This window comes from Ochotona princeps, chromosome 1 (assembly GCF_030435755.1).
Source record: "Ochotona princeps isolate mOchPri1 chromosome 1, mOchPri1.hap1, whole genome shotgun sequence".
NCBI lineage: Eukaryota > Metazoa > Chordata > Mammalia > Lagomorpha > Ochotonidae > Ochotona > Ochotona princeps.
In genome coordinates this window covers 154,871,012-154,893,764 of record NC_080832.1, presented here as the reverse complement: position 1 = coordinate 154,893,764, position 22,753 = coordinate 154,871,012, and positions in this window count along the sequence as shown.

Sequence of the window (22,753 nt, the reverse complement as noted above, 5' to 3'; positions counted from 1 at the left end):
GGAATGGGCCCCCGTTCTGCTTGGGCAGGTGGTCTTACCTCTAAAGTCTTGGGAGTTCATCCCCCTGTTGTTCTTAGACACATGTCCCTGGTAGCACAGCACACTTTGGGGGCTGGAGTCTAGGGGATCACCGTTTGTGCTATTTTACTGGGATGTCTGTGCAGCCCAGGCTCAAGGATTTGCCAGGGCCTTTATCCTCCTAGAGTGGCAAGAACTCTGTTAGTGATGCCTTTCTACAAGATAATACAAAAATGTGTCTCAAGAGCAGAGGGAGATGCAGTTCCTCCTCTAGGGCAGAGGTCCCATGTGGCTCTGCTGGCAGGACTTGGTGTCTGTGTGACTGCAGATCCCTCCCCTAGCTAGGATTGCTGGGGCTCTCAGGGGCTCTCCTAGTTGCTCTCTCCCCTAAGGGGTGTCTCTGCGGCCAGGTGGACATTCCCTTTCGAGTCACAGCAGCTGATGTCTTTTGCTCCTCTTTCTGCTGTGGATTCTTTGTCAACTGACAGTATCTCCATATCTCCTCCATGAGTTCCAGGGCTCTGCCTCAGGCACCCACAACAACATGTGGCAGTTTACTGGTGCTTTCGGGTCTTGCCATGAAGGTGATAACAAATGGGGTCCCTAAGACCCCATCCTGGACTCTGTCTTGCACTTGGAAAAACTTGTGTAAAAACTTGTGTAAAAACAAGATAAATCTCTGATTGGGACCCAAGCATCCCAATCAGAGTGCTTGACTGCTCCACTTCCAATCCAGCTTCCTGCTGTTGAAAGCAGACAAAAACCTAGGGCCTGGGCCCCTGTTAACTACATGGGAGACCAGGATGGAACTGCCAACTTCTGACTGTAGCCTGACCCAGCCCTGGCTGTTGTGGCCATTTGGGAAGTGAATCAGCAGATGAGACACAGAGAGTATGTGTGTGGGGTGGAAGGGGACAGCAGGTGTCTCCCTCTCTGTGCCTTTCAAATACAGGAAACTTCCTTTCAAAAAGAAGATGTGGACAGCAGCCTGCAGCACATCACTTTACGCCTAGAAGAGGATCTACTGCTGGTCTGGCAATTATTTTCACTTGAGGTAAGATTTGGCTTCTTGCAGATTTTGTTGAAGAGCAGATGTATTCAGTACATCGGGTTTCCATCCATCATTACAACCTCACTCCTGAGGCTCAGGGACTTTAGCTGAGCCATGCTGCCTGCATGCCCACCACTTGGTTCTGATGATGATTCAGAGATTACGATGATATAGAAACAGTCACCATCTCGGCCTCTGCCTCCCAAGGTCCCGCGGTACTTCTCCATACCCAGCACTAATACAGTGTCTCTACTGCCTCCCAGACAAACCTCAAGAAGCATTTAACAGCTGCCCTTCGATAGCCCCCAGGGATTGGTTCTGATGTCCCTTCAGAACCTGAAATCTGCGGACATTGAAGTTCCTTAAATAAAACGGCACTTGGAATTGTCATTGTGGCACAGTGGGCAAAGCTACCGTCTGTGATGCTGCCATCCACATGGGCATCGGTTTGTCCTGGCTACTCCACTTCTGACCCAGCTCCCTTCTAATGGTATGGGGAAAGTAGCAGCGGGTGACCCATCCAAATGGGAGAGCTCTCTCCTCCCCTGACTTCAGCCTTGCCCAACTCTAGCCACTGAGGCCCCTGAGGCCATCTGGAAAGTGAATCTGCTTATGAAGATCTATCTCAGTCCATTTCTCAATGCAGCTTTAAAATAAACAAACTATATATATATAATATATATATAAACTACATAACTATTTAGTTATATAACCTTCTAGCATACTTTAAGCCATCTCTAGATTATTTATAGTTCCTATGACAATGTAAACACTAAGTAAATACTGTATTTTTAAGAAAATAATGATGAGGCAAAAATCAGTACACACTCAACCTAGATGCAACCATCATTGCAATGTCTAACTATATAGGACATATCAGCAACAACCTATAACACTTCATCTGCAGCGGGCTGAACCCGTGGCTGCCAGCCTGCAGACAGAGAGGGCTGACAATGTACAGCTTTTGTGCCCACCTATGGGACACAGACTACAGACTCACTACTTTCCCAGAAGATAGTACTTCTTGGACATGGGAACCACCATGGGTGCCTAGTTTTTAATAGCCACAGAGTTAGACAAAGGTATTAGCCCACCATACATGTTCTAGAAGCTAGGATAAGGTGAAGTTCAAGGGCCCTGATAGAAGCTGTTGGAAAATTGCAAAGAAAATCCACAAAGAGCAGAATTCTCACAGTAACCTAAGGGGAAATAAAATAGACAGACTTTGGGTGCAGGACTGAGACTCCAAGAATCTGCTCTAGACAGAAGGAATGTGCCAGCAAGCCTGGGTCTACAGTCCCAGGAAGGTATGCTGGACCCAAACCAAGGACACGGTGCATGCGAACACCCTGAAGGCTGCGCCAAGGGACCAAACTCTCAGGTCTCATCCTGACACTGAGATGATGGGTTCGTGAGCACTGTGACAGGAAGGACCCTGTGTTTGTCTAGAAACCAAAGAGGAGAGTGAAAAGAATCTGATCTTGCAAAGGAAGGATGAAAGTGCTGTCCGTGTGCCCATAACATCCTGAGCTGTCCTGGCACATCCTTTGTCACGTGTCTGTACTTGCACAGCCTGTACTCTATGAAGACAGAGAGAAAGGAAAGAGTGTGGCCCCTGTTGTTGGAGAAAGAAGAGGAAAGTTCAACTGGAAGGAAAGAGGCGAGGGTACCACCTCTTGCTTCCTGTATAATCTTTCCCTTGAGGAGGGTAAAATGAAACAAGCAGCTGGCTTCACGGGTACATTATGCACCCCCAAGTCCCGCTTTTTGTCAGGAGTAACCATGGAGCCCTCAGGCATGGTCTCAGAGTTGAAGCTACTTGGAGATGTTAGTATTATTTTCAAAAAGTCTCTTGAGAATGACAGCAAAATTGAACATAACTGGGTTTCACCATCCAGCACCCTCCCAACCCCCAGGCAGGACAAACCTACCTCATGTCCATCGGCGAATGCGGCAATACATGGAAATGAATTAACCCTGGAAGAGACCATCACAGTTACAATGTGAAACTTGGATTATCCCAGCCACAACCCACAGACACAAGAATATTTATAACTAGGATATGCTGTTGAGTTTCTTGGTACAGTGTGGGGGGTTCAAATGTACAAATGGGATGCATAAACAGTTTTTAAATTCCCACCTGGTAGACTCTGAATTACATTTAGTGATTCTCTATACCTCCACCAAAGCACTTGGCAGAATTCCCAAAGAAAGAAATTAGCAAATATGTTCACACCAGAAACTCAACTGTTGGGCTTGGCAGTGTGGCCTAGTGGCTAAGGTCCTCGCCTTGGTCCCATATGGCCGCTGGTTCTAATCCCGGCAGCTCCACTTCCTCTCTATCTCTCCTCCTCTCAGTATATCTGACTTTGTAATAAAAATAAAATAAATCTTTAAAAAAGAAGAAGAAGAAACACACTTATCTCTGATGAGCTCATGTGTGTAACAACCACTCCTCTTAAAAATCTCCGGACTTGCTGGAGAGTACTGTATCAGAAATGTCCCAAACCAAACAAGTGTGCGAAAGACCAACAGAGCTCATTTTGAAAGACACTCACAGATCCCAGACAAGCTGTAAACACAGCTGACATCGCCAGGACACCGAGAAGCAAGGGAACCATGCTGAAGAAGCTGTCTTACCTCTTTTGGTCACCAAGTCTGTCATTCAGGAGATTGAGAAAACAGCGACTATCCTACAAAACAAGTCAAATGTTTTCATTAAAAATATATGTATATATCTTATTTAATACTACCCTGACCAGCACATACAGGTCAGTATGGGCTCCTGCCCAACTACATCCAGTAACATCATAAGGGTTCGGGATCATGTTAACTATTCTTTGCCATGAGAAAGAGGCTCAGGCCACAAGCAGATTCCCTTCCTCTGACTGTGAGGGTGACAACTGAGGAATACTTGGGAGTTCCAGAAGTTATTTGCACATTTGTATGTCACTGAGCCAGAAGAAGCAACAAGAGAATCACCACTTCCTGCCATACCCCAGCAGGGTGAGCCTTTCAAGGATGAGTGGCCCAACTAAGAGCTGGGTGCCTCCAGGGGAGACAATTTCAGAAGCTAGATAATTAACGGATCCTGTATTTTCTTCACTTTCACAGCAAATGTGCCAGTGAAACAGAAGAAATTCATGCCAGAAGCCCACGGGAGTGCAGCACCTTTTTATTTCTCTAAATCAGGTAGCTGGAACTCAAAGGCAAGTTTGGGATAGCCCTGACATGACGTCAACATCTCCACCTAGACCACAGGGAATCCTGGCAATGGGCTCAGAGCCTGAGAAAATAGAAACATTTAGATGTTAGAAAATCCTGAGGCCCAGAGTGATGGCTCCATGGCTAAAACTTGACCTTCCCAGCACAGGGATCCCATATGAGCGCTGGTTCATGTTCCACATGCTCCACTTTCCTCCCATCCAGCTCTCTGCCTGGGGCCTGAAAAGCAGTGGAGGATGACCCTAAGCCTCGAGACCTGCATTCACACTGGAGACCTGGAAGAAGCTCCAGGCTTCTGACTTTGGATCGGCTCAACTCCAGCCACTGTGGCCACTTGGGGCCTGAGCCATCAGACAGAAGATCATTCTGTTTCTCCACTTCTCTGTAAAATCTGACGTGTATTTCCAATAAAAATAAATAAATCTTAAAAGGAGAAAACTCTGGCTGTGTAGCTTTTGCCCAAAAGGGTACTTTTAGCCTAGATGCTGTTACTAAGGTTTTGCCTTATACTAAAAGCAGCAGCTTTAGGTGTTTTGTTTTTTGTTTTTTTTTTTGTTTTTTTTTTAAAGAGGAGAGGATGTTTTAGCCATGTGAGACTGAAGACAGATACACACAAAAGCCATAAGCTACTTCTGTGCCACTCAAAGGCAAAATCAAGGTGAGCCAGAAGTATAGAGAAGACCCTGAAAATAACCCTTCCTCTACATGCAGATGGTAGGTGGATAGCTCAACACAACCACCCCACACGACTTGGCCACCAGAGCTAGCCCCACCCATGGGAGCCTGTCACCACCTATGGGAGCCTGTCACCACTTCTCCAGTTCCCCATCCCCCTACAAGTCCATTTACTGTTACTATTTTTATTTATTTATTTATTTATTATTGGAAAGGTAGATACACGAGAGAAGCGACAGAGAGAAAGATTTTCCATCCACTGATTCACTCATCAAGTGGTCCCAATGGCCGGAGCTGAGTCAATCAAAAACCAAGAGCCAGGAGTTTCCTTCAGGTCTCCCACATTGGGGCAGGGTTCCAAGGCTTTGGATCATCCTTGACTGCTTTCCCAGGTCAGAAGCAGGAAGCTGGATGAGAAATGGAGTAGCTGAGACACTAACCAGTGCCCATATGGGATCCCGGCGCTTTCAAGCCAAGGATTTAACCACTAGGTTACCGCACTGGGCCCTACATGTCCATTTACAATTGCTCTCCTCATTGAAAACAAAACATTTTTTGCTTGATCCATGAAAATCACTTTGTCTGTAGTCTGTACCATCCCTGTTTGTATTGATGGATCCCTTTCCTTGGAAAACAGGGAGTTTAACAATTTCAGTGAAATCATATAAATGGAAGGAAAAAATTCCTCCCTAAGCACAACTCATTGCCAAGAACTCAGGGGAGACTTCGCAACTGTTCACTGTAAGGGCAGAACTCTCACCATCTCAAATTCTCGATCCTTAATGTCTCTGAAAGCTTCCGCAATGACGTTATCCTCAAACCACTGCTTGGCAAGTTCCTCCCTCGCTGTTCTAGTTGTCAACCTACACAAGGTTTCGGAAGCTGCAACCTGCTGGTCGTAATCTGGGCATGAACACACAGCAGACATGGGTCACTCTGGACAAACGACACAACAAAGGAGTCCCAGAGATGGTGCTTGCTCTGACAAGTCCCATCTTGGTCGCTTCATGCCACACGAACTAACAGCAGAACGTATCCTGGGGTGGGACCCCCAGGCAAGCTGCAACTGACAAATCCTGGGAGAGAAATCTAAAAGATGTCAACAACATATAAATGAATAATATTTGTGGTTTTATGTTAGATACATTTAAAATTTTTAAAGGAAAGGGCTGGCACAATGGCAACACTGGCTAATCCTCTGCCTGCTGCCACTGGCATCCCACATGGGCACTGATTCATTTCCTGGCTGTTCCACTTCCGATCCAGCTTCCTGTTTATGGCCTGGAAAAGCAGTGGAGGATGGCCCAATCCTTGGGACCCTGTACCCACGTGGGAGACCCGGAAGTCCTTCCTGGCTCCTAACTCAAGATCGGCTCAGCTCCAGCTGTTGCAACAACTGGATGGAAGATCTGTCTCTCCTTCCCTCTATAAAAATCTATGTTTTTTAATTTTTATTTATTTTTATTGCAAAGTCCGATATATAGAGAGAGGAGGAGAGACAGAGAGGAAGATCTTCCATCCGATGATTCACTCCCCAAGTGAGCCGCAACGGCCGGTGCGGTGCCGATCCGAAGCCAGGAGCCAGGAACTTCTTCTGGGTCTCTAGCAGAAGCCGTCCTTGACTGCTTTCCCAGGCCACAAGCAGGGAGCTGGATGGGAAGCAGGGCTGCTGGGATTAGAACCCATGACCATATGGGATCCCAGTGCGCTCAAGGCGAGGACTTTAGCCACTAGGCCATAGCACCAGGCCCAAAATCTGCCTTTCAAATTAAAAAAAATAAATATTTTTTTTAATTCAAAGAAAGTTCATCAAAATAGCCATAAAATATTTGTTTAAAAAATAAAATTCTAAGGTCACTTATGATATTCACAATGGACTCTAAAACTGCATAGAGCAAAATACTTTCCATAGGACGGTACTTATATACATTAAGGGCCAAGGCACCTGGCCTGGTTAAGTCACTGTTGGGATACCCATATCTGATTTGCAGTGTTTTGGTTTGTATTCCAACTCTGCTCCTGATTCCAACTTCCAACTAACGCAACCCTGGGAGGCAGGAGGTGATGGTTCAAGGGACGAGGTCCCGGCCACACACACAGGAGACCCAGACTGGGCTTCTGTTTCCCAGCTCTGGCTGAGGTGGGCACTTGAGGAATAAACTGGTGGATGGGAGCTCTCTGTCTCTGTCTCTCAAGCATTTTTTAAAATTGTGTTTTTAACTAATTTTTAAAATTTAAATTTAAAAAATAAAATTTTCAGTGCTTATGAAAATAGAAAATTTAGAAACAGTTGCTTAGACATGGAAACTGTGAGTCAAGGAGAAATGAAATGGCCTGGGAACAAGGACACAGGGCACTCTTCTTCATTTTGACTCCATTTGTTTTCAAAAAGAGTATTTACGGTAGATGTGCCAACATACTAAAATTTAACAAAGTTGCATGGTGAATAAATATGCAATTCCTAATTATTCTTTACAGTGTTCGGTCTGTACCTCTCAAAATAAATTGAAAATCAAATCTCAATACCTCTTTTCAGAGTTTGACCATGATTCATCCTTCCTTCTCCCTGGGACCCAAATGCTTAGAAAATCCCCTCCAGGGCCCAATATTTAATATAGTAAATATTTACATTCTTACCACCCACAATTATGATGGTCCTTGCAAAGTCTTTCCTGAAACATTTAAATCAAGCACATTTACTGACGGATACATCAAGTGGCAAAGTTACATCAAGTGTATCATGCTGACAATATTTTTTTCTTTAATATTCATTTATTCATTAATTACATTGCATTACATGACACAATTTCATAGGTACTGGGATCCCCCCCCCCTTCACCCCAAACCCTTCCCCCATCATGAATTCCTTCACCTTGATGCATAACCACAGCTCAAGTTCTGTTGAGATTCCCTAATTAAAAGTTTACACCATACAGAGTCCAGCATCCCACTTGTCCAGTTCAAGCTCAACGGCCTCTTAGGGAGGCCCTCTCAGGTTTGTAGGCAGAGCCAGCAGAGCGTCACCTCGATCAATTAGAAGCTCCAACATATCATCAGCAACAGTCCAGGTATGATGAGGCTGGTGCAGAGTCCACTGATTGACATAGTCCGTCTTAGGGTTTTCCCCTTGTCCGGTTTTCCGCTGCAAGCATAAAGCTGAGGTGGTTGATTCATCTACTCCATTTTCCATCTTTTTCTGATTAATGCTTTGACAATATTTTTAAAATCAACCTGTACGTTTGAAATGACTTCAAATTCCCCTCACTGGCTGTAATGTCAAAACTGTAATGAACACAGTCTCTCACTGGATGAGGTTACTCCTAAAAGTTGGTGGAAAACAGAACTAAAGGGTAGGTTTACTTGGCTGCAAAAAGAGATTCTTGCATATGGAAAGTTGTCTAAAAAGTTCACTAGAAGCAGAGCTGGCATTATGACACAGCAGGTTAAGCTGCTACCTGTGACACCAGGTTGAGTCCTAGCTGCCCCACTTCCAATCGAGCTTCCTGCTAAAGCGCCTAGCAGAGCAGCAGAAAGTGACCCAATGACTTGGGCCCCTGCCACTCTTGTAGCAAACCAAAATTCCAACCCTGGTCATTGCAAACTTTGGGAATAAATTAGCAGATGGAACACTGATTAATCTCTCAAAAAATGTATTTTTTTTTAAGTTTGCAAAAAAGTGCCTGTTACAAAAATCTGTGGAAACGGTGCTGTGGTACTGTGGGTAAAGACCATTGCTGGCAGTATAGCATCCTTATGGGCACCTGTTCATGTCTCAGTTGCTCCACTTAACCTCCACCTCCCTAGTGATCGTCTGGGGAAAGTAGCAGAAGATGCCACAAGTGCCTGGGCCCCTGCTATGTATGTGGGAGATCTGGAAGAAGCTTCTGGCTCTTGGCTTCAGCCTGGCCCAGTCCTAGCTGTTGTGGCCATGTGGGAAGAGAAATCAGTGCATGGAAGAGGTGTGTGTGTGTGTATTTCTTTCTGTGTAACTTTTAAATAAGCAAATTAATCTCTTAGAAAATTCATGCATGGAATTTTCAGATTTTCACAACAAAACACATTCTATTTTTAAATTCCATTTTCCACAAGCTTTTAAAGTACCTGTATATAATCAAGAATTTCATGTCAAGTTTAACAACTGTGACACTAATCTTTCTTCCATGTTACAGTAAGTCCCATTTTAAAGAAGAGATTTATTGCAACATCTTGTGATAGCCTAGTTTCTCATACGTGGATTGATCTGTTGCTACTCAACAAACAGCCCTAAAACAGCACCACTTCATTTTACACTTGCAGGTCTCACTTGTGCCTGAAAGTCCAGAACATTCCAGACTTTCCTGAACACACAGATAAGAAGGCAGCATGACCATAGGATTGTGATTTGAAAATTGAGAAAACATCAGAAAACATGAGATCTTCCAATCTCAACATATTAGATATCAGAACATCAATATTAACTCTAAACACCTTGAAGACAGTGATTTCACTGTGTCAAATGAAAAAAAAGGTGTTTTTGTTTGTTTTGTTTTTGAGGAGAAGTCCAGTGCAGAAATGATGAGTGACATGGTTAAACATGACATCAATGCATTGATGATCATTGGTCACCACCTGTACACTATGGTGAACTCACCAGTAACAGCTGCCCAGCCAATAAATGTTGGACTGCCACTGTCAGCCATTTAAAGTCACATTTCACAATATTGTGTTAAATTTGCTCTTTCTGCAGTCACACATGACATCCTTCCTTCCAAATTTCACGTTGCAATGACTATGCAGGCATAGTGAGGTCACCCAAAATTCCACCACTTCAAAGCAATGCAAACTCCACGGCCTGTTGGGGTGGCGAACAGCTGGTAACCTAAGAATCCATGCTCTCTGCAAAGCATCGCGCTGGCCACTGTAAGACTGTCTCACTTGACCTTCACAAGAACTTCACTGGGAAGTTACTGCCAACCCCAGTCTATAGGTAAGCAGCATAAAGGATAATGTTCAAGCTGCACTCCACCCACGGAAGTGGCAAAGGTAGGATTGGAAGCCAAGCAGTCTGGCCCCAGGACTTGCACTGTCAACATTCTTCCCAGTCACTGATTGAGCTCACATACACAAAAGGAAAAAAATCATGGATGGTCTAATAAAGCATTTCACCTTGCCTTGTAAAATCCAAACAACCCGGGCCCGGCGGCGTGGCCTAGCGGCTAAAGTCCTCGCCTTGAAAGTCCCGGGATCCCATTTGGGCGCTGGTTCTAATCCCAGCAGCTCCACTTTCCATCCAGCTCCCTGCTTGTGGCCTGGGAAAGCAGTCGAGGACGGCCCAAGGCTTTTGGACCCTGCACCTGCGTGGGAGACCCAGAAGAAGTTCCTGTTTCCTGGCATCGGATCGGTGCGCACTGGCCGTTGTGGCTCACTTGGGGAGTAAATCATTGGATGGAAGATCTTCCTCTCTGTCGCTCCTCCTCTCTGTATATCCGGCTTTCCAATAACAATAAAATCTATTAAAAAAATCCAAACAACCCATAAAGAAATAACAACACAGTCAGTCTGCCTCTTCCTCGGTCCTCCCGCGTAATCTAGCACACACGGCAGGTGCACTGAGCCTTCACCGAAACCACGAATGATTGCACTCATCCGTGAGAAGAAAGGCTGAACCAACACCACCACAAGAGAGTTGCTCTTAACAACAACATGTACTTGAGGCTAAAGCCACTTAAGATGACATATGCTTTCTGACAAGGAGAGGCTTTTTCTCTCTTCCCGAGGTACAGCTTGCAAAATGAAGTTCAAAGTCCTCACGGCCTTCTCAGAATTGGGGAAGGCATTCACAGGAAAGAAAGAAAACAGAGACCCATGCGTAAGTTTCTTGGAAGCTGCTGGAGCACTTGTTGTCTAGTTTCTTAACTCACCTCCTGCTGAAGCGAATGGCTGATCCTCCTTTCTGTCACCAGGAATCCTAAACTGAGGATGAAGGAATCCAACATCTGCATTTTCCCTGAAAGCATATTTTACAAGAATCAAACGTGTGCCAAAAAGAATTAGGGGAGCTAGTGGTTACGGTGTCCGTGTCCTACAGCACTTGGTCTCAACTCCTTGCCATGCAGTCTGTGGGAGGCAGTCAGGGTAACTGAGTTGCTGTTGCCCTCCAGGGAAACCAAGCCCCAGCTGTCCTGGAAGTTTTGGGAGTGAATCAACAGATGGCAGATAGCTCTGCCTCTCCTATCTGGGGAGGAGGAGGAAGGAGAGGAAGAGAAACTTGCAAATGTAGGGGCAACAGCAGCAGGGGGAAAAAACACAGAAGAGGCACCAGGAAAGCAGAGACCAAAGCAGGTGAGGCAGCAGCAGTAAAAGAAACAGCGCTGCACAGCAGCTGTAGCAGGAGGAAGAGAAGCTGCAACAGATTCAGCACAAGCAAGAGGAGGAGGATGGCAGCAGAGCTGGCACATGAGGCAGCAGCTTACACAGAAGCAGGAAATGCCACAGCAAACTCTGCAGGTGCAGGCTCAGTACAAAACAGCAACACAGATGCAGTGGAAAGAACGGCAGGGGAAAAATAAGATGCCAACAATGACCAAGGAAATGACTCCCAAATGACATGGAAAGGCAAATCTACAAAAGCCATGGAATGATGAGGTCTGGCCATGAGACAAGATCAAGTCTGTGTTAAAGCCACTACCAGCAGGTGTTGTGGCACAGGAGTTAAGCCCTGGCACCTCAGGTCCATATTGGAATGCCCGTTGGAATCCCAGCCACTCTGCTTCCAGTCCAGCTCCATGCTAACAGCCCCGGCAGTTGAGACCATGGGGGAGTGAAGCAGCAGATGGAAGAGGTGTCACTCTGCCTTTCAAATCAACAAACCTCTTGGGTGAGCACTGGTACAGCGAGTTACGTGGTCCCTTGTGAGACCAGCATTCATAACAGCTTGCCAGTTCTAGTCCCGGCTCTTTCGCCTCTGATCCAGCTCCCTGCTAATGTACCTAGGAAGACAGCAGATGCTGGTCCAAGTGCTTGAGGTCCTGCTGCCCATGTGGGGAGCAGGAGGAAATCCCAGACTCCCAACTTTATCCTGGCCAAAACATAGCTGTTGCAGTCATTTTGGGACATGGAAAATCAATTGATCTCTCTCCCATCCCTGGTGTGTGTAACTCTACCACTCAAATAAATTTAAAAGTTCCAGGCCACATATGTATGAATCATGCAGATATCCATGAAGGAAAATGGAACAAGCAGTATGACTCTTCCCTGTCATCATACCTAAAGCAAAACTGATTTCTGATTTCTACACCAACTAAGAATGTACAGTTCCTTGTACAGTTTCATTTCTCATTACTACTATTATTGTTATCATTTTCTGATACAGTTCCATAGGCCCTAGGACTTCCCTTACTCCCTCCCCAAATTCCCTCCTCCCACAAGTTCTACTATATTATTACTATAGCACAGTTCCTCATAAACAGTCATATGTCCATCATTGCGGGCATGGACAATGGCAGAGAGTCCCACATCCTATTGTCAAGATACAGTAAACAGTTTCATTGGGAGTCCATCTTTGGAAGTAGAGATGCATACTGCAATGCATCCTCACATCTGGATAAGACAGTCTCCATTACAGTTACTATACATCTGCTTAAATGAAAAGCCACAATACAAAATCAACAGGAAGAAATAGAAATTTACAATGCTATGAAGTTAAATAACACGCTACTGAATGACCAATGTGTTGAAGAGAAAGAAAATCAAGAATATTCCTTAACAAAATGATGCTATCGTATGATCTATAAGTCATTGAAGAATTTAATGAGGGGAAAGAAAAAGTGTTTTGAAGAGATGGAATTTAAAAAAAATCAAAATCCATGAGATATAGTTTCTGTTAATCTTTGTTGGTGATATGTCTTCTGCAGGCAACAAATAGATGGGTTTTGTTTCTATAATCCAGTCTGCTAATCTATGACGTTCGATTGATGCGTTTAAGCCATTCACATTCAGGGTTAATATGAATAGGTGGTAATTTGATTCTGTCATTTTAGCAATGGGTTGTTCATTAATTTAGTCTACTGTTGTTATTTTACTGAGATGTTCACATTTGCCTTTGATTTTGGTGGGTGCGATTTCTCTTCTCTGTCAAGAGACCGTCTTTAAGTACCCTTTGTAGGGCAGTTTTGAAAGAGGTATATTCTTTTTACTGTGGAAGAACTGTATTTCATTTGCAAAGACAACAGAAAGTTTTGCTGGGTAATCCTGGGCTAACTATTTTTTTCTTTTAGAATCTGGAATATGTCACTCCATTCTCTTCTGGCCTGCAGAGTTTCCTGTGAGAGGTCTCCTGTGAATTTAATTGGCATTCCTTTATATGTCAGTTGATTTGTTCATGTGCACATTTAAGGGTCTTTTCCTTATGTTTGATTGAAGAGAGCTTGATTATCATGTGTCATGGTGAAGATCACTTTTGGTCAAGCCTGTTGGGAGTTCTGTGTCCCTCCAGGATGTTGTTTCCCAATTCTTTCTCTAGATTAGGGAAATTTTCCCTGATTACTTCATTAAATACATTTTTTAAAGATTTATTTATTTAATTACAAAGTCAGATATACAGAGAGGAGCAGAGACAGAGAGGAAGATCTTCCGTCCGATGTTTCACTCCCCAAGTGCGCCACAATGGCCAGTGCATGCCGATCCGATGCCAGGAACCAGGAACCTCCTCCAGGCCTCCCATGCAGGTGCAGGGTCCAAAAGCCTTGGGCCATCCTCAACTGCTTTCCCAGACCACAAGCAGGGAGCTGGATGGGAAGTGGAGCTGCCAGAATTAGAACCGGCGCCCAAATGGAATCCCGGGACTTTCAAGGCGAGGACTTTAGCCACTAGTCCGTGTCACCGGGCCCCATTAAATACATTTTTAAACCCAACTTCTCTTTCTGCACCTTCTGGGAATCGCATAACTCTTATACTTGACCTTTCAATAGTGTCTTTCAGTTCTTAAATATTTTTTTAGCTTGACCCAGCTCTGCTTCCAGCTTTTTGCTTGTTTCCTTCTGGTGACAAGAAATATCTTCCAATTCTGAGATTCTTTCTTCTGCCTCCTTCATTCTATTTTGGAGACTCTCCACTGTACTTTTTATTCACTCCACTGTATTTTTCATTTCTGATATATCAGCTTTCATTTGATTCATTTCCAGTGTGACATATTCCTTAAATTCCTTAAACTATTAAAGTATTACATGATTCTTGTTGTTGATAAGAAGTTTCATAACAAGTGTTTTGAATTTTGTGTTCCTCATTTTCTCGATATCTTCCTCAGTGAACTCTGAGGTTGGCTAAGGGTTTTGTTCCTTTACAGGAGAGTATTCAGTAATATTCATTGTGACTGTGGCTCCTCTTTTGCTATTGGTCACTGTACTTCTGCTTCCTTGGGACAGGTTTTTACACTCTGTCACCCACAGGTCTGCAATTTGATTTTATTTATTGTGGTTGGCACACATTTCTTTGCTTGCAGTTACTTGGGCCACTTTTTCCACCAAGCTCCAACTCTGGGTTCTCATGTTAGACATCTACCATGGTCTAGACAGCCCCAGCTCCTGGCTTACCACTCTCCACCTTTTGTGATACTTTGCTGAGGCTGCATCGTTGTCTGTACAACCTTTCTTCCACTTCCGGTTGGAGCAGGTCCTAGGATTAGGGAGACACCAGGTGTCCTATATAGCTAGGTTGATGGTGGTGCTAATCTTGCTGGAGCCTATTGGCTGTTAGGTCTGAGGGCCACACAGACCTGTTTTGACCCATATGCCATAGTTGGTATTATTTTCCTGTGGGACCCGTGCAATGCACTGAGCTCAGTGAGTTCTCTCCCAGCTCTGCACATGCACAGCTCACTGTTGTCACTGCAGTTGTAAAGTTTTTCCACACTGTTCAGATTTGCGCCTGATGTGTCACTACTAGAGTTCTTGATCTGCTGGTAGTCAGGACTGAGTTCTAAGCAGACCTGTCTTGGGTGGAACCTGTAGGATGCCACATTGTTGCAGTTCACTGAGCCAGAATGAGTTCATCCCAGCTCAGTGCATGCACAGTGCTGTCCTATCACAGCCTTTGCCTTCCTATACAAAATGCTGCCTGCTTTGGCTCTAGCAGGCAGACTAGGCCCTGAAGTCCATGTTGTTCCTGCACTGCCTGTCTGGAACCTGCCACTCTGTTTCTGCTCCTGATGAAATCCAACAGATCAGCAGACAGGCAGTTCTTTGGGTTCACCTCCTGATCTCTGGGGAAACGCCCCTTCCCACCTTGTTGCCAGTTGAGTTCTCACTGCAGGTGCAGTTCAGGTCACCACTGGGTGAGTGCTGCTGGGGTATCAGTCACTGCCACACCACACTGTTGTATATGCTGCTTTCCTGTGTCTGTCACTCTCCTGGTGCTCCTCTGCTGTCATTCTGCCTTCTCTTATTTCCTGGAATGTGTCCTCTCCGCTTAACATCGGCTAACATTTCTCTGTTTAAACATGTCCTTACCCTATTCTGCCATCTTGATTCTCCCTAGTTTCCTTTTGTTTTTCCAAAATACTTATTTTGAGGCCAGTGCTATGGCTCAACTGCCTAATCCTCTACCTCCAATTGCCAGCATCCCATATACGCATTGGTTCATGTGCTGGCTACTCCACTTCCCATCCAGCTCTCTGCTTATGGCCAGGGAAAGCAGCAGAGAATGGCCCAAAGCCTTGGGACTCTGCATCCACATGGAAGACCCAGAAGAAACTCCTAGCTTCTGGCTTTTAAATATATACTTACATATTTTTTCCATTGGAAAGGCAGATTTACAGAGAGAAGGAAGATCTTTCACTCTGTCTCTCCATCTACTGGTTTACCTTCCAAAAGGCCACAAGAGCCTGAGCTAATCCAATACGGAGCCAAGAGCTTCTTCCAGGTCTCTCATGTAGGTGCAGGATACTAAGGCTTTGGGCCATCATCTGTTGCTTTTCCAGGGCATAAATAAGGAGCTAAATAGGAAATGGAACAGCTGGGACAGTGCCCGCATGGGAATTTGGTGCTTGCAGGTGAAGGGTTAGTGTGTTGAGCCACTACACTGGCCCCACAATTTCCTGTTATTTCCATATGCTTCTTACATTTGTGTATTACAATAAAAATTAAGATTGTGCAAGGGTTTAGTCTGACAGAGAAGCAGATAGCAGCAGTGTGAAAGTGCTCTCATCAGTTGGTTCATTCTCCAACTGTCCACTCACTCCAAGTCTCTTTACATGAATATTGGGGCTACAAATGTCCAAATACACAATGGAAAATACTTTTTCTGCCAATTTTTAAAGACCACAATTATCACTTATGAAGTTCACAAAAAAAATTAACTTGAAGATATGTGGAGTCCACTGACAGATGGTGAAGACCTCTGACAAACACAGCACAGCTGGTAACAAGTCTGAAATCCCCCGTGACCAGACATCGTCAATAACCACTCTTGAACATGAAAATCAAAAAGGTGTATCACACAAAAAGAATGTATCTGTTGCAAGAGGTCCCCAGTTTCTGAAATGGTCCAATGTTTTAAATATACCTTGGAGTTCATAATAACTGAAAGTATCAAAATCGTCTTTTCTGTGAGCCACTTTGGAAAAAAAAAAATCAACCACCTAGTCCCCAGTTTCCTTTTCTAGAATCCTTACCTTTATACTCTTTAAGGAGGAAAGCAGCCAAAGCAAATTCAGGTCAAGTCAGCAACGCTACACTGGCCTGGTTTTCCTCTTGGTCTGCCTCTAGGTTTGAGTAACTGTGGTGGCATGAGGAGGGCTTTGTGGCAGATGGCACTTCAGTGGCCACATGCCAAAGAGATTACCCAGAAACAGGAGAGCTGAGACGGCCAAACTTCCCAATCCATCCTCTCAGGACCTACCAATCCTCGGTGCTGCCTCAGTGGGAACCACAGCACTGACCATGCTGCTGGTGTGCAATGACCAACCTGGTTTTTCACTTGAACAAAGCTTAGCAGCCATTTAGCGACAGCAGCAACTACAAACACAACCAGGCAAATAAACAGGTTTTCACAACAAAATGTATTTCAACACTATCATATGCTTTCTCAATAAATTCAAATATATTTAACCCCACTTTCAATAGTCTCTATATTGTAATATTAATTAAAATAGGTAGCCAATTGGTAGCTAATAATAGACTTACCTTTTCTACTGCATCTGGAAATAACCTAATAAAAAGAAAGGTTTCAGCTATTATTCTAAAGCAGCATTCTAAACTGTAACGTTCATGTTAGTAGAGGGTGCCCTCATAGGCAGAGGGTTCCCTTAAAGAACTTTCGAGAAAGCTTAAGTGAACCTCAGCCTCCTGAATACAATGAGCAAGTGGCTATTTGTACATATGTAAATAAGCCATTTTTCTTTTAACACGGACATGTGTGTTGATGTACAGTTATTCTTTAAATGATACTCTGATAATAAAGTCTTTTAATGAAATGCACATCTTACAGAAATTCAGGCTTTGAAAATAACCTCGAGGGGCCAGCACTGTGGTGTAGCATGCTCCCCCACCACCTACAGAGTGGCCTCCTGGATGGTAGCTGTTCTGAGTCCTGGCTGCTCCACTTCTGATTCAGCTCCCTGTGAATGCGCCTGGGAAAGCAGCAAAGGATGGCCCAGGTGCTTGGGCTCCTGTACCCGTGGAAGAGACCTGGATGAAGCTTTGCTATTCCTGTCCACTTTCAAGGGGGCATGCACAGTGAAGTTCCCTAGAGCCTTACCATAGCAGTGTCCAGGAAGTCTTCTGTCGCACTGATCAGAGATACATCTGAGACCAGGTCTTCCATGGTCAGAAATCCTGTCATCCTCTCAAACCAGGAAACTATGTAGCCGAGACAGAAAAGGCAGATGGAACCACACAGGACTGAGTTATTGCAGCCTAGTCAATGAAAATTCTCTAGGAGATTTTCTCAGGCGACCAGAATGGGACTAAAGCTCCTCTTCCCTGCACATGTCCAGGTAGGCCTGGCTCTCACATCTGCCATGCGGAAGACTCATAATGAAGCCAGAAATATCCAGGAGCCTCCTAAGCTCTCAGGTTCTCAGCAGGAATTAAAGACTTAGCCAGGATGGATGCCAGAAAGCTCCAGAAGGGACTGGCAAGACAGGACTGAGCTCAACGGATCTTCCCAACACAGGGGCAAACGTACAGAAAGCAACCTGTCAACGGAGATGCAGAACTGGGAACGGCTCCACCCAGTGCCACCCTGATGGCACTCGATGGGCTCAGGCCTGGCTACCTTTCTTAGGTCAAACACAGCTGGCTAAAACAAGGTTTGGCTTTTCATAGAAATATATATTCGATTTCATATTAAGTTGCTAGGATGGAAATAATTTATAACAAACTTTAAAAAAAAGACTTATTTTTATTAAAAAGGCAGACATGGAGAGAAGGAGAGACAGAAAGAAGAATCTTCCAACTGTGGGTTCATTCCCCAAATAGCCCCAACAGCAGAAACTGAGCCATTTGGAAACCAGGAGCTGCTTCTGGGTCTCCAGCTGTCCTTCTCTCTGCAAATCCAATATCAGTAAGTCAGAAAAAACAAACAAAACTTCTGTCACCTTCCTAGAATATATTTACTCAATAAAGCAAAGGCCATCTGAAGACCATTTTTTGCTGAGACAGGTCAGAAGAGAAAACGGCTCTTGCTGAGCAGGAGTTTGGATAAACAGCTCCTTACAGAGCCTTGAACACTGCATTTCAGAATCAAGCACCCTGCTGAACATCACAAACAAGCCTCAATGGGAACTGGGAAAAGCTGGCACTATCTGAAAATTCCCTGATCCCAGACCCAGGAAATCAAAATTGCTGGTGACAGAGCCCAGGCAATGGTTAACTCTCTCCACGTGACTGGTGACTGTAACATAGGCAAGATCTGAGACATTTCCTGCATTTACATCAGAAAAACCTTCACTTTAGATTCAATCACCTGGGGGTCTAGAGCTGTGGTGCACTGGGTTAAGCCACTACCTGCGGTGCTGGCATCCCAACTGTTCTGCTTCCCCTGTCTCCCTGTTACTACACCTGGGAAAGCAGCAGAGGATGGACCAAGTGCCACCTGCTTGGGAGACCCAGCAGGGATTCCCAGCTCCTGCTTTTGCCCTGGTCCAGCGCTGGCTGTAGTGGTATCAATCAACAGATGAAACATCTTTCTCTGTGTCCCCTCTGGCACTTTGCCTTCCAAATGCATGAATGCCTAAGTCTGTGGGCACACTGAGGTAGATGCGGGCAGCCAAGAGACCTTAGAATTTCTCACCTCTGGTGCAAGAAGCCAAGAGAAATAACTCCCTCAGGACATTCTCTCTCCCCTGCACCCCCGTCAGGGTCCCTAAGGAAACAACCAACAACCATCTCCATCCCTTGGCACCACTGTAGCCTGGCAAGGAGTGGCACACCTTCTCTCTCTACTCTTCCAACCCTCTTCCCCTGTGGACAGAGGAGGGAAGGCAGGAACGTTTTTCTCAGCCATCCCACTGCCCACCAAACCCAACCCTCTCCATCCTAATCAAAAGTCTACAATGGTCTGCAACCTCCTCACCTTTGCAATAAATATTAAAATTTAGAAATGCAAGTGATATCCCAACAGCAAGAAACATAATTATGTTCCAAATCATCCACTGTCTATAAAAAATATTACTGAGTCCTTTAGTGCGTTAAAGGAAACAAAATGGTATGTTTAATTCAAAGCTCAGAGAAACATTTTTGGTGCGATGATGTCGAAAAATCAAAAGAATTGAATCATCTGTCTTCTGAAACTATATTTTTTCCATCCTTAAATTCATGATTAAAATTCCATGCTCTTTTATGTTAATGTGATCCAACTTACCCCAGGACCTCCCCTCAAGAAGTGACCTCAACTGAGGGAGGTCAGTTCTTAAAAAAAAAAAAAAAAAGATTTGAAAGAGTAACAGAAGCAGGGACACACACACACACACACATGGACAACTCTCTCTCTCTCTGAGAAAATAGCTCCTTCTCCTTGCTTCTCTCCACCCTCTCCCACCCCCAGAAAGCTGCTGCGCTGGCAAAGCTAGAACTGCATCCTGGTTTCCCACAATGGGGTGCAGTGGCCCAAGCACTTGGGCCATCTTCTGCTGCTTTTCCCAAACACATTAGCAGGTAGCTGGATTGGAAGTCGAGCAAATTGGTGCCCGTGCTTGGCATTACAGAAGGTGGCAAGCACTGTCCACTATCCCATGAAGCTATGCTTTAAAATACCTCGGTTAGGCACAGTGTGATAGCTCAGTGGTTACATCCTGGCCTTGCAACCACCAGGATCCCATAAGGGTGCCGGGTGGTATCCTGACTGCTCCACTTCCCATTAGCTCCCTGCTTGTGCCCTGGGAAAGCAGTACAGAACAGCCCGAAGCCTTGGGACCTTGCACCTGCGTGGGAGACCCAGAAGAAGTTCCTGGCTCCTGGCTTCGGATCAGCTTAGCTCTGGTCATTATGGCCACTTGGGGAGTGAACCATCGGATGGAAGATCTTTCTGTCTTTCCTTCTCTCTGTAAATCTTTGCAATAAAAAAAAATCTTTTTTAAAAATAAAATACCTTGGTCACCACTCCAGCTCTCCCCGTCAAAACTATTTTTTGTCACCATTCCATCTCCCTCCCCACCATATATTTGTTGAATACAGATGTAGCAAAGTGGGGATACAGATGTGGCAAAGTGGGGATACAGATGTAGCAAAGTAGGGATACAGATGTGGCAAAGAGGGGATACAGATGTGGCAAAGAGGGGATACAGATGTGGCAAAGTGGGGATACAGATGTGGCAAAGTGGGGATACTGATTTCTTCTCTGATTTGGTCTCCATGGGACAGAATAATGTAACAAAACTAAACCCACCCTAATCCTTCAGGTTATCCAGAGCTTCAAGCAGTGACAAGGTGACACTTATCTTTGGGATCAGTCCCTGCTGAATTAGTAAAGGCTCATCTTCTTCAGGACCATCCATGAAGAACTGCCGAACACAGGTAAGCAGCAGGGAGATATGCCCAAAGGCATGCTCATCCAGCTCCTAGGCAGGAGACCACACTGCGTCACCACTCACGTCGGCAGTTCAACGCAGGTACTTTGGGCACACCAGAAAGCAAAACATACTTGCCTTATTGATGGAGCTATGGAGCTTTTGTTAGAGTAGACGACTGTATTTTTGAGGGGAATGGCTCTCTTTCTGTTCAAAGTATTCTTTGATTTTCTGAAATCTATTACCATCAAATGCATCGGTAATGAGTGACTGAAGCTGGAAAGGCAACAGTGTGCAAATTACTCCTTACCCCAGAACATTCTATAATATCTCTAGTTCATATTATCTGTAATAATTCAATGTGAAATAGAGGTCAGCATGGAACAATGTTGAATAGGAGGCAATCACGTAATAAGTGATCGAAGTTTCTCGGCTTGTTAATACTCAAAGGCAGCAGAGAGCCTGTCCCGTGATGCTGACACACCCTAAAGTTGGAGATCCGCTTGACTGGAAACATGTGATCCTACAGGTGAAAATTCTTAGCAATGCTGGCAATCTTATAACCCTAAAATGCTCATAAAGTCACACAAATGATCCTAGTAGAAAAAAATTAAAATTCCATTACAAACAATGGAAGCTGATGAATTCACAAATTGGCCATTTTGAGATTGATTTGTTTTCTAACATTATCCAAGACCTGTTTTAAGTACATACACTTGTGTAACATTCTTAACTATCACCTCTAAAGGATGCCTGGAGCTGAGGTCAAACCTCCGGAGAGCACCCAGCGGGGCCTCCTACTCTCATCCTCTACCTCCTATCCTGCAACTCCTATCCTCTACCTGGCAGTCCCAGTCCTGCCTGCTGAAAACCCTACCATGGCTGTCCCTCCTCTCAGAATCAACCTAAACCTTTGGCTGTCATCTGCAGGTCTCTGCGTGGTCTGATCTCTGGCTGACTTCTAGGTCAACCCTCCCTTGCTGCCGAGTCCTCGGATAAGCCAAGCCCTTCCCAGCACAACTGTTCCAAGGCCAGGCTGCAGTCTCCCTGCCCCTTTCCCTGTGACTGGTTCCTCCCCATCTCAGCTTGTCAGGTAGATCTTCCAGTGCTACCTGTTGTAAAGGAAGCTAGTGCCTCCTTGCATCTCCAAAGCTTTCCCATTCTGACACCTAATTCCTCTTGGCTGGGAACCTGCCTCCCTGACTCTGCCACAATCATGTGGGCAAGCACTGCTTGAGCTTGGTTCATTTCTGGCTGCTTACATCCAGCACAGCACTAAGGCACAGGATCCTGCAGCCTAGGGCTCTCAGGGTGGCTGACGGTGAAAACTGACCAGCAGCGTGGATGCACTGGATGGGGGAGATTCAGGAAAGGATACATTTCTCTGCTTCTGGCTTGAGAACTGAAGGGACCATTGTGCTGATGGCCCCTGGGGAACAGGGAAGGGGCTGGAACTCACCCACACAAACAACAAGAAACAGTCTTTACCAAGAAAGCAGCTTGTGCAAAAAAAAAGACTTAAACATTCAAAGAATCCCACTTCAAAGTTTTTTTTTAAGCCTTCTATTGTTTCCCTCAACACAAAATTTTAACTGTACGTTCCATTTCTTTCAGGTCAGAGTAAAACAGCATTTCAAAACAAAACTTTACAAATACAGCACGAAGATTACCAGCAAAGTGCATCCTAATTGAACAAGTTTACAAAAAAAAAAAAAAGCCAAACTCCATCGTGCCAATAAAGCACAACTGTTTAGAACCAACCATTGTCAAATGTCAGGTTGCAAAGTACAAACTAAACAAAG